The sequence below is a fragment of the Pinus tabuliformis genome, chromosome 1_2, assembly GCF_031772625.1.
Source record: "Pinus tabuliformis cultivar Carrire ecotype Pingquan chromosome 1_2, CPIR1, whole genome shotgun sequence".
Taxonomy (NCBI): Eukaryota; Viridiplantae; Streptophyta; class Pinopsida; order Pinales; family Pinaceae; genus Pinus; species Pinus tabuliformis.
Window position 1 is genome coordinate 958,885,822 of NC_142298.1, and position 12,543 is coordinate 958,898,364.

The 12,543-nt window shown below is 36.1% G+C and overlaps 1 pseudogene; it reads left to right on the forward strand.

Moving 5' to 3' along the window:
* The first annotated feature begins 3,081 nt into the window (after positions 1 to 3,081).
* Positions 3,082 to 3,852, forward strand: LOC149209149 (tubulin-folding cofactor D pseudogene; annotated as a pseudogene).
* Positions 3,853 to 12,543: the final 8,691 nt, after the last annotated feature.

Here is a 12,543-nt window from a genome sequence, read left to right on the forward strand (position 1 = left end):
AGTCTAAAAACCATATGTCTTCACTATGTGTTTCAGCCATGTTACAAGCTAACAGGACATTATTTTGACTGCTGTTTTCTCTTGTAACATTTGCATTTTGTCTACTACTCATATCATGTTGTTTCTTTCTACAATCACTTGCATAATGTCCATACTTTTTGCAATAATAGCATTGAACATTAGATTTATCATACCTTTGTCCTTGAGCATGATGTTGTCCTCCTTGTTGGCTGCTGCCTTGGCCTTGGTTCTGATTTGGATTGTTGCCTCTTCCTTGTGCATTTGATGAGTTGTTCCTTCCACCTTTGTTCTGGCTTCTGCCTCTTCCTCTTTTGTTTCCTCTGCCTTGACCTCTGCCTCTTCCAAAGGACATCTGGGTCTTGAAGGCTTGCTCAAGAGATGAGTTTTCATTCCTACTCAACCTCTGCTCATGTGTTATCAGTGATGCATGCAGCTCATCAACTGAATAGCTTGAGAGATCCTTTGTCTCTTCAATGGTGGTGACTATGGCATCAAACCTTGAGGGTAAGACCCTCAATATTTTCTCCACAATTCTTCTGTCTTCAATGGTTTCTCCATGAGTTCTCATTTGTGTGATTACACCAATCACATGAGTGAAGAATGAGTCAATGTTATCTGACTCCTTCATGTTCAAGTTCTCAAAATCCTTTCTCAGCAATTGTAGCTTTGCTGTCTTCACTCTCTCCATGCCTTGATAGGCTGTCTTGAGGGTTTGCCATGCTTCATTGGCTGTCTTAGCTGCTGCTAACCTTGGAAACATACTCTGGTCTACTGCTAGATACAACAACACATGGGCTTTTGAATCTTTCTTCCTATTGTTCTTCAGCAGATCCTTCTCTCCTTGAGTTAATGCATTGAACTCAGTTTCATCTGCTGGTTCTTCAAAGCCATCTTCAACTATTTCCCATAAGTCTTGGGAGGCAAGCAGGGCTGTCATAGTTATTGACCAATAGTCATAGTTCTTCCCATTAAACTGTGGGAGCTGGGTGTTAAACAAACCCATACCAGTGCTTGTGCTGGCCATTCCTTGACTGTGTCTTTAAAACACTGACTGTCTCTTCAATAACAAACAAGATAGCTATGAAGAATACCTGAATCCTTTGTTGTCTGAGTCTTCTGTCTGCCTGAGAAGTTTTGCTGCAGCAACAACCTTCTCCCTTCAGCTTCTTTGTCTCCTTCAAAGAGCCTAAGCCTGCTCTGATACCACTGTTGGGTATTTTTGTGGGGAAAATACCAAAAACCAAATATTCAAACACACAGAGGCAATGCTCTGTTTCTTTTGCTCCAGGATCTTTTGTGCACACAGAAGACTTAAAAAAAATTTCACTGAGGAACAGAGTATTTCACCACCATAAGAACATTCTATTCATTAAAACCTGATGCAAAGATTTACCACTGTAAAATCCTTTTTGTATTCACTGGTGTGAAAAACAACTTACTGCTGTAATAAAAAGATTTACATAAGTTTACTGCTGTGAAAAGAAATTTACACAGAGTTACAAAAATCGCTCCACCATTTCCTTTCTGCACTGCTGTGCAAAACCACACATGGTTTTTGCTATTCCAAAAATTACATCACCTTGTTCTTCTCATTTTACACACTGCTGTGTGTTTTTCTTTTACTGCTCCATCATATTTTTACGCTGCTGTGAACACAAGTTCTTTTCCTCCCGTGTGCCCCATAATAAAAAAAAGTCAACACAAAAAAACTTACTTATTACATACGATTTCCTATTTAATACATGCCGTATATAAATATATATAAAAACATATATTATAACATGCCCATGCTCATATTAAAAGAGCCTCACCAAAATCTTGTACCAATCATTAAATTCTTTTACCTACGGCGGTCAACCATAAACCTTTTACTCCACGCAAAACATTGAATTGATGTGGGTTCGTATGCAGCTCCAGGTAATCAACGGCGGAGAACACGGGAGCAAATCCAATGGTGGAGAACAATATCGGAAGACCAACAAGTGCTGAAAGTTAACCTCTGAGATTCTTACGTTGCGTTACGTCAGGGGTCAACCACGCGTCAGCTCCATATTTTCTCGGAGCTCCTTCCCGGATTATTCCTTCGTCGGCAAATAGCTCCGAGAAAATCCGGTGAACGGTTTCTGGCTTGGTTCACGGTTTTTCTTGGTCTGCGTTGAAATTAGATTTCAACATTTTCTAGATAAAAACCCAAATTTTCTGGACTTGACTTATTTTGAGTTAGTTTATTTTTAGAAATTTTCTTTATTAGTTTTCAATAGAATTAGTTTTTAATAGAATTTTCTTTATTAGTTTTTAATAAAATTTCTTTATGACTAATTCAAAATAAATAACAAATTAAAAAAATTGGGCAATTTATTCTAATTTCTCAGAGGGTTGGCGCTCAACTTGAAGCTCAACAACTTCTCGGTTTGGGGAATGGTTGTAGAGCTTAATTTCTCAGTTTGAAGCTCAACTTCTCGTCTCGAGAGCTCAATTTCAATAAAGAGACTGCTCATGGCCTGAAGATGAATATGTCGATCTCTGTCCAAAAAAAATAGTCCGGCCTCTTATTTGATGATGCTCTCTCTTTCGGAAGAGAATGGTCACCACAATGCTTTTAGCCTGCAACAATTTACGATTTCACCAAGCATTTCGGTCATGGTGGCTCTGCAAGTTAGTTAGCTCAATCTTTACAAACAATGTGGCGCTAGGAACTCGGTCTTCAAAACTGCAGGATTTGTGGTTCTACTACCCCCGTTGGAGCAGTTTGGCCGAGTAAGTTGAAATGGTGGGGCCAACAATGGTGACCGTTTTCATGAAGCTCGCTGACAGGTTAGAAGACTGCCCCTGATGAAAAAACAGCAGAAAATGAGATCCCCAGGCTGTCCGTTTTGAGCAGGACAGCTTACATTTGACTGAGTGATAACTCTGATGGCTTCCTGTGTATAATTAAGAGTGCATAATCTTCGATGCCCAAATCGTAAATCAGCCCAGGATCCGTAGCTCTCAGAGGATCCACATGACCTGCACCGAAAGCAAAAGGAATACAAATTCTTGGAAAATCTGGTAGCTAGCATCATGCAAAATGGCGGTGCAGTGGATCTCTCGGCCATCAAGAAAGCCCAATCCATTATGGATAAATATCAAGAACAGGGACAGCTGCTCGAGCCGCACCTCGAGAGCATAGTTTCTCCTTTAATGCACATTGTTCGCACCAAAACAATTGAGTCAGGGATCGAATCCGGGGACATTCTAGAGGTCATCAAGCTGCTATGCATAATCATCTATACTCTGGTCACAGTCTGCGGTTACAAGACCGTTTTGAAGTTTTTCCCTCACCAGGTGTCCGATTTGGAGCTTGCGGTGTCTCTGCTAGAGAAATGCCACGGCGTGACAACGGTTTTGAGCGTTATACGGCAAGAAAGCATCAGGGAAATGGAGACCAAGTGCACTATGCTTCTCTGGCTTTCGATTCTAGTATTGATTCCTTTTGATCTATCGTCAGTGGATACAGCTTTGGCAGAAGCAGGTTCTTCGGTTAAAGATGCGCCTCCGCCATTGGTTGAAAGGATAATCGTTGTCTGCAAAGACTATCTTTCGAACCCCGGTCCCATGCGGAAGATCACTGGATTGTTGCTTTCCCGGCTTCTTACCCGACCTGACATGAAGCCTGCTTTGATCAGCTTTATACAATGGACACACGAAGCTTTGTCAACATCCATGGATGGAACTGCTGATATCTTTTTGGTACCTGGCATTACCGAGGCAATGGCAGCTATTTTTAAGGTTGGTGGCCGAGATATCTTACTTGATGTGGCATCAACAGTCTGGCAGAGGCCTGTAATCTAATAAAGTCAACAGCTGCTGCTCGAAGTCCACTACTTCGTAAATTGCTGATCAAGTTAACGCAACGTGTTGGGCTAGCATACCTGCCTCAACACGTTCCTTTGTGGCGCTATGTGGGAAGGAACAACTTGCTGGGAGAAAATCTTTCATCTGCAGCTCCCAGAACAGAAAATATTATTGAGTATGGATCGACCCAGGATTTTGTGCATTCGTTCCTATCACCAAACTTCGCAGACATGTTGGAAATTTCATTCACATGCTTTGAGTTTTTTTATTTTTGTTTTGCGTTGCGTTTTTGTTTTGTGTTTTTAATTTTGATTTGTATTTATTTTTGTTATTGTATTTATTTTTGTTTTAATTTGTTTTGACATATATTTTTAATTGTAATGTGTTATTAAGTTTGTTATGTAATTTGTTGTTATTTGTTTGATTTTTAATGTTTGTTATTTAATTTTTATGTTTGGTATATTTGTATTAATATATTAATTGTATTAACATATTAATATAATTACATTAATTGTTATATTTATAGTTTGTTATATTTAATTGTAAATTGTTGTATATAATTGTTGTTATGTTATATGATATATTGTTTTATATTAGATATGATTTTCATGTTGTGATTTAAAAAAAAAAAACAAAAATTTTTTGTTATGTGTTTTGTGATTGTTTTGAAATATTTAAAGAGTAAATATTGGCATGTGAAGGATATTGGCATAAAACACAATTTTGGTGACATGTAAATAGAGAGAATAATGGACTGAATGAACTTGCGACTGCTGGTACAGGAAGAAAAAAAAAAAAAAAAAAAAAAAAAAAAACACTTTTCACAAAATTCACGTAGGTTTGAAAATAAATAATGGAACTTTTGGAAGCATAATTTAAAAGAACATTTGGTGGATTTGCTCATTAACTTGCATAGAATTGACAATTTGATATTGTTGTATGCTTTTATAATGTACTAATCCGCAGGACACAGCAAATGCCAAACTTTTCGCCATGCACAAAAGTTTGGAAGCATAATTTAAAAGAACATTTGGTGGATTTGCTCATTAACTTGCATAGAATTGACAATTTGATATTGTTGTATGCTTTTATAATGTACTAATCCGCAGGACACAGCAAATGCCAAACTTTTCGCCATGCACAAAAGTCAGCTGACACAAACAGGGAGTATTACTTTTCATGGTTATTTTAAAAACATGGATTGATATTAATATCATGATTAGGTCAATTTTAACACTTTGTTTGCAACCTTAATTTGTTTTATTTGGTATGAAATTTTTGCGTAAGAATCATGAAGAAACTAGCCATTTCTTCTAGAACACACTTATGTTTTCTTTGTACCAAGTTTTTTTACAGGTTACAGGACAATCAAGTAATCATTAAGGAGATTACATTGTGACGACAATTGGTCTTCCAAAGACTCAAGTCATGACAGATTCTAAAGATAAATCCAACTCTACAACCACTCCTTTGCAACTCCCTTTTTGCAAAAGATTTTCAATTCCACCTATTGTCAAACCATAAAGCATGACCTTTCCATATCCATTTTTCACAGCAAGAGTTCTTATTCATACACCATGCATTTCCTTACATCCATTCCTTACAAGCTTATTGTCATTTTCCATGTCATTACCATTCCCCTTCATTTCCGCAATAAAACTCTGCTTGAGTCAAAGTCCTAGAGTCTAAGTATCATTGAAAAAACACCTAGAGGCTTGCATGCCTTAATGGTAAGTACTCTTGCCGATGAACAATGGGAGTCCATTAATATCCCTTGTTCGTTGGATCTTGTAGGTGACTCGACCACGACAAATTTATTCGTACCTACAAAGATGTGTTAGGCACCCTGACTCCCATTGGAATCAATGGTGGGAGCTCTTGTGTTGGCTAGGGGCATTCATTAACGGCCACTAAGTCAACAACTTCTTGCTATGTTCGACATCGACACATTTAATCACATAGTAAGATTTGTTCCATCGAGCGTTGAAGACTTGAAGACCCATATTTTGTAGCAGATGAAGCCAATTTCTTTCCATTGTTTTTCAGTTTGTCATCACTTGAGGACAAGTCAATCAATAAGGCTGGGAGGGAAATGTAACTTATATATTTTGTATACCTTCCAAGCCTTATATATTTTCAGCCATATTTAGTAGACTCATCGGATTCATCATCTAGCAGCAGAGGATCCAGCAGCAAATACGACTTTCAGCCATGTTCAGCAGACTCCTCAGATTCATCATCTAGTAGCAAAAGATCCAACAGTCGATACGACAATACAGATCCATATTTCATCCACAACTTGAAGAAGAAGCTTCATATCAGAATTGTGGCCGCTGAACATGCATGGTTCATCCACTTCCTTAGGTAAGTAAGGTATGATGTTTTCTAACCTTTAATATTGAAATTATTTTTAGATGCTAAAATTATGATATTTGGAAAATATTCCACTATTTCACTATTTCCTTTCTCATTTAAAATTGCCAAAAACCATCAGTTGGGGAGGGGGGAATTTCACACTTCATTCTTTTTCCTCATTCATATTACATCTTAACCCACATAGTCTTCCCACAATAAAAAATACTACAAAATCATGAGCATATGATTGATCTCAACAAAGTAAATAATGATTGTAAACACAAGAACCAATCATTAAAAATAGATCTCAACAAAGTAAATAATGATTGTAAACACAAGAACCAATCATTAAAAAGAGATCAAAGTAAATAATGATTGTAACACAAGAACCAATCATTAAGAAGAGATCAAAGTAAATATTGATTGTAACACAAGAACCAATCATTAAAATATGTCAATGCTTTGCAAAAAAATAAAAGTTATCCAAAGATGTGAAAAGTTAAAAGGAAGTCCATGATTGAAAGATGTTTGTTACACAAGAACCAAACATTTTGTAAAAGGAATCTCATTTAAGAATCAAATCAAATAAGTCATTGTAGTAGCTTGCATGAGGACATGCAAGAACTTCAGTTGGGGAGTATGTTGGGCTCCAAAAATGGCACTCATTACCATACATTTTTCACCTATGCTTCCATTATTTCGCTCACTATTCATCACCTTGTCACTCCATTTTCCCTACTATTCACCATTAATGGGTCTCATTTATATTTTCCAAATATTGTTTATTTTTAATCATTTTTGAGAGAAATTCTTGATTAAATATTAGAAAATAATATATTTTACTTTATATATGGAAAGTGGGTTGTTTTGGTGACATGTGTAGGTTCCAAGGAAGCTTCCAGGGCATCTTTATGTGGCCCTGAATGATCAAATTCGAATTTGATAAGATAAGCCTCATGGAAAAGATCATGATCTCATGGAGAAGATCATGGACCTCATGGAGGAAATCATGGAGGATAGGGTTATGTGTCTAGATGGTTGAGAAATGTATGGAACTAAAAGAGAGATTAGTGGATCATCATTATGAGTTTGTTATCTCATCTCATTGTATAAATAGGAGTACCTCCTCCATTCCAAGGGGAGGACTCTTGGAGCATTTTATCCAACTTATGATGGCATAGAATAAAGCTTCATTTTTCATATATTTCCATTATGTAGTTTTAGATTTAATTTTCCTTAATGTAGTATATGGAATAATTTGTCTTGTTCTTAAGAGAATTGAGCTCACTCTAAAAGGATGAGAGAAACATGTTATTTCATATTAGATCTTATTTCATTTAATTACTTAGATGTTTGATGTTTGAGGATTTGTTTATGATTGATGAATGAGTTTTAAATTAGAATCTTATCAGCATATGAGAGAACAACCAAGGGTCTAAGTTAGACTCTCTCTCCATTTGATTTGCATGATAATTGAAATTCATTCTTTTGCTTTTATGTTTCAAGTATCATATGAGGAGATAACCAAGAGTCAAGTTAGGCTCTCTCTCCCTTGATTTATGTGGTAATTGAAATTCATTCTTTTGTGCTTTTATGTTTCAATTCATTTCATTTCTTATGCTTGTGAATGAATCTTAGTTTAGTTTGGATTAGTATGAGAGGACAATCAAGAGACTAAGTTAGTCTTTCTCTCTCCTTGAATCTGAACAACAATTAAAGTTCATTCTCTTGTCTTCATTTCAAGTTTCTAGTTTTATGTAATCAATGATTTCTCTATGATACTGTAGGGAAGGACAACCAGGACCTCCTTAGTTAGGAGCCTCTTCCCTTGCATATTATATTGAATCGTAAATAATTTAGGTAGACATAGAGTTAGTTGCCTACTCTTGCATATATTTTTCTGGCATCATCACAAGCTTACGAGTTTCCCTGGTTCATAATTTAATGCAGCAATTTAAGCCCAATAAATTGCCCAACAGTTGTTGAAGCTGAATGAGGGAAGAAGGAGCAGGAAAATCAATGATAGCCTAAAATTTTAAGGGATCAATATGAATTACATGTTTTTAAATGAAAAAACCAAGAATTCAACTGGAACTAACATAGAACACACATTTGTGAGGATTAATTCAAATATTACAATGTCTATATCGTAAAAATATGGCCCAAAGATGCATCGAATGATAAGTCTATTGTTTAGAATGAGCAAGTAGATCATCCAAATAACGTTGCACAATATGTTTGATACCATGGAAGGTGCAATCCATTGCCCTTTGAAACATAGCCCCAACATTATTTAAGCCAAAAGGAAGTTTCTGGCATGTAAATGTACCCTAGGTACAAATGAATGCATTCTTCGGTTGATCTGTCTCGAGAATGTTGATTTTATTATATTTAGACAAGCTGTCCATAAATAAATATATCTCACAACTGGCACAATCATCAACAATCTGGTTGGTGAATAGGGTTGGGTAGTTTTCCTTTGGATAAGCATAATTTATATCCCAATAATCGACGCATAGACAAATTGTTCCCTCTTTATTCATGACATGAACAATATTTAACACCCAATCGGTTAAAGGAATTGGGTAGATGAAACCAACTTGTACGAGTTTTTCAGCTTCACCTTTAATTGTGGAAACCTTCTTGGGATGGACTAGATGGAGGCGTTGCTGGACTAGTTTTTCTTCAAGATAAGTTTTAATTTCATGCACCAGTATATTTGGATCGATACCTGGCATTTCCTCATATGATTAGGAAAAGGTATCTTCAAATTCTTGGAATATTCCCTTATAGGTCTTAATCTCATCTAAAGACCAAGACACATCAATGTGTAGATTCTCGACAATATCAGCTTTAATTGAGATATCAACAAGTATCTTCTCTTCGATATTCAACAACTTCATTTTAGAATCAACTTTGTGAATGGAAACAGAATTTGTAGGAAACTCAATGATATTGGGTTGATACAAAATATTGAGATTATCCTCAATGGAATCTAGTAAGGAGGAATGATGGTGATGATCGTCCCTTGGTCCATCATTTGGCATCATGATCTCCATGATGATCTCATCGATATGGAATGTTCAAGAGAAAGTATTAGAAGACATGCCATAATCCAATGAATAATCAATTCAATTGATCAAAGAGGTAAGATGAGGATGGGCCACACAAGTAAAATAAATGGCTTTGTAATCAAGCTTAATAAGGCTCAGCAACATTCCGTCACCAAAAATTTCGATGCTAGTTTCATTTGGTACAATCAAAGGATCGGTTGGAATAGTAGAATATGATATCATATTAAGATAGGAAATCAAAGGAGAATTGTTTGGAAGTAAAGGTGGAAGAAGTGAAAAGGTTCCACTGAGAGAGGAATCCTTAAGCAATCCAACCATGATGCATTGATATGGGTGTAGAGTTTCCCCTACAAGAGGTAAGCTTAATGTAACTTGAGAACTAGAGGGCAAGAAGGTGAGTTGATCGATGGCTACAATCCTACCTTTATGGGGAAAGGTGATCATCCGTAAGTAAGTTGAAATGAAAGAAATCATGATGTAAACCCATGTGTGATCGAATAGAATGTTATAGTCCAGTGGTCCATCAATAAATTTTACTTCTATGGATACATATTTACCTCCTAATTTTACTTATAAGGAATTGAAAATACCACACGGTTTATATGTTCGTCCATCAAAATCCTTCAAGGTGGTGGGTGAATGACCCAATTAAGAAGAGCCAATTGCCTTCCAACAAGATAAAGAAATAATGCAAGTTGAGGATCCTTCATTTACAAAAGAATTATGAATTTTCTTACCTCGGATGACAACTAGGATCATAAAATCCAACTGAACTAAAAGTCAAGGTGAATAGTTCTCATGATTGAAAATGACTAGTTTAGATTATAACAAATCAATATATCAGATGGCAGAAAGCAAAGCCTTCTTTTGGTGGGACAATTTTAAAACACCTTGAGTGTGGACATAAATGATGGAGACTACACCTTATCCTCAACTACGTTATAATTTTGGGAAGCTTGCACGCAAGGGTTCAAAGCAAATTTATGAATGACACCCTTCATAGGCTTAATGGTTAATTCCATAGGAATCATAGACGGAGTAGGATTTGATGGAGATAGAGTCGAACAGGTAGGTTGATCATTAGCCTGATCATTTGTAGGAATCACATTACCATACTCTTTACTTTGAGTTGCCACCATAATATTATATTTCGGCTTTATGGAGGAAAGCATTAAAACCGAGTTAGAGGAATGAGGGTCTGAGCAACCACGTGTCTCCTGATTGGGAAACGGGTCCGCCAATGCAACAGGAGAACTAAAATATCTTAGAAATTGGTTTAGTTCTGCTCGGTGAGGACAATCTTGAGTGAAGTGCTCCTGATTATAGATCACGCATTGATAGTTAGGCTTTCGTTTCACATAAGAGGATTGATTTGTTTGTTTATCCTACAAATGAGGATATTTCTCCTTCCTTCCTTTACCTTTCTTCTTATTTTGTGGTTGTTGTTGAGATTTACCTTTATTAGAATAAACGATATTAATCTCAGAAGTAGAAGCTAAAAGAGGATAGGGTGTAGAGTTTTGGGTAGTCGTAAGAGTAGTACCAGATGGTTTACTCTCATATTGTGAACTGACAAAACCAATCATACCATCAGCAACATGATATTCTTTACTGAGAGCATGAGGAACATCATTTGAGAGTCTCGTACCATTTGCTATTTTCTCATAAAGAATCCAAGATTGGGTATAATTGGATCCAAATAATGGGAACGAGAAGTCACTTTCTCTTCAATCACAAATACACCCTTATCTACATCTTTTATGATTGATGGCAACAATGATTTAATGTGTTAGCATCAGGTTTACACATTCATTTCAAATCAATGAGGCATGTCTGTCTTTTTGCAGGTCATAATCATGTAAAGGGAGGTATTGTATTCATTATAAGGTTTCCTAAGCCTAGGGACATGTGTCATTACAACTCTTTTACCTAACCCTAATTCTATCCAAAATTTGGCTTAGTGATTTGATCTATAGCAAAAAATTGGCTCATGTTATGAAATGTTTTCATAATGCTTTTCGAAAAAATTTAAAACTTTATTTTCGACCTACTAACCAAGATTTTTTGAGCGCTCAAATGGTTATTTGTAAAATATTTATCCTCCACCTTCATGATATGACATTTTCTAGCATTTTTTAGCTCAACTGATTCATTTAATATCAAACCCTAGTTTGGCTTTTTTTTTTTCTTCTTAAAACTGGTTTTTCCAGAAAACCTAGACTTGCAGTTTTCGAGTGCAGAAAGGTTTCTAGTCATCTTGCAGGTCAGTAAAGGTGTTTGCAAGTCTTGGAGCATTGCAAATGTGTCGGTCTGGTCACATTAAATGGTTTGATCCCGTTGGCATGTACTTCGAAGTGTATCCTAAGATGCTTGATATTTTCATAGATGCAGGATGGGAACTAGGGTTTTAGCATTATAATGGGTAAAATCTTAGTTGGTGCCATGATTTTATCTTCTTCTTTAATGGAAACGTAGCAAGAATAAGGACATTGCAATTCCCTTTCATAGAGGAGTCTATTGCCAAAGAAACGGGTTTGCGAGCAGAAGGTGAAAGATGGTTCAAGAAGTAGAGGTTGTTGAATGTGGATTTAAATTTCTTCCTGAAAGAAGACTGACAAAATCAAGATTGGGATGTAGGGTTCCTCCAAAGAAAACTAAAACCTCAATGGGTTGTTGCACTTAGAATTGTCCAACTTTTCTTCACCTATGAAGGTAGTTATTCCAAAGCTTACCTATATCACATGAGGTTTCTTTGTCACTCAACAATCTTTAGGAAAATGAATTTTCCATATTTCCAACATCAAAATTTGTTTAAAATGTACACTAAGGAAAGGAAGATACTTGAATTACAATCTCATGATATTTTTCATCACAGTCTCATTAATATTTTATGTATTCACAGGTTGAAAAGAAAGTATAGCAATTAAGGAAAATGAGGCAAAGGAAGCCAAACCCACCTATACCTAGAAGAAAAAAAAGAGACCAAAATAGATTTCCTTCTCAAGTTGTATCTCATGAGACGAAAGGCAAATCTTGCTAAACTAAGGTTGAAAAACATGAGGAGGTCACTGTGAAGATGCTGGAATTTGAAGTTTATGAACGGAGGATCAGAAGCCAAAGAAACCAATAAAGTCTTATAGTAGAGGAGGAAGAAACAAAACAAAAAATCTCAAAAAGAAAAAAAGGGCAAACAGAAAGTTGAAGTATAGGATGAGGAAGTTGAGACAGACGTTAAGTTTTAGGGAAAAAGTCCTCACAC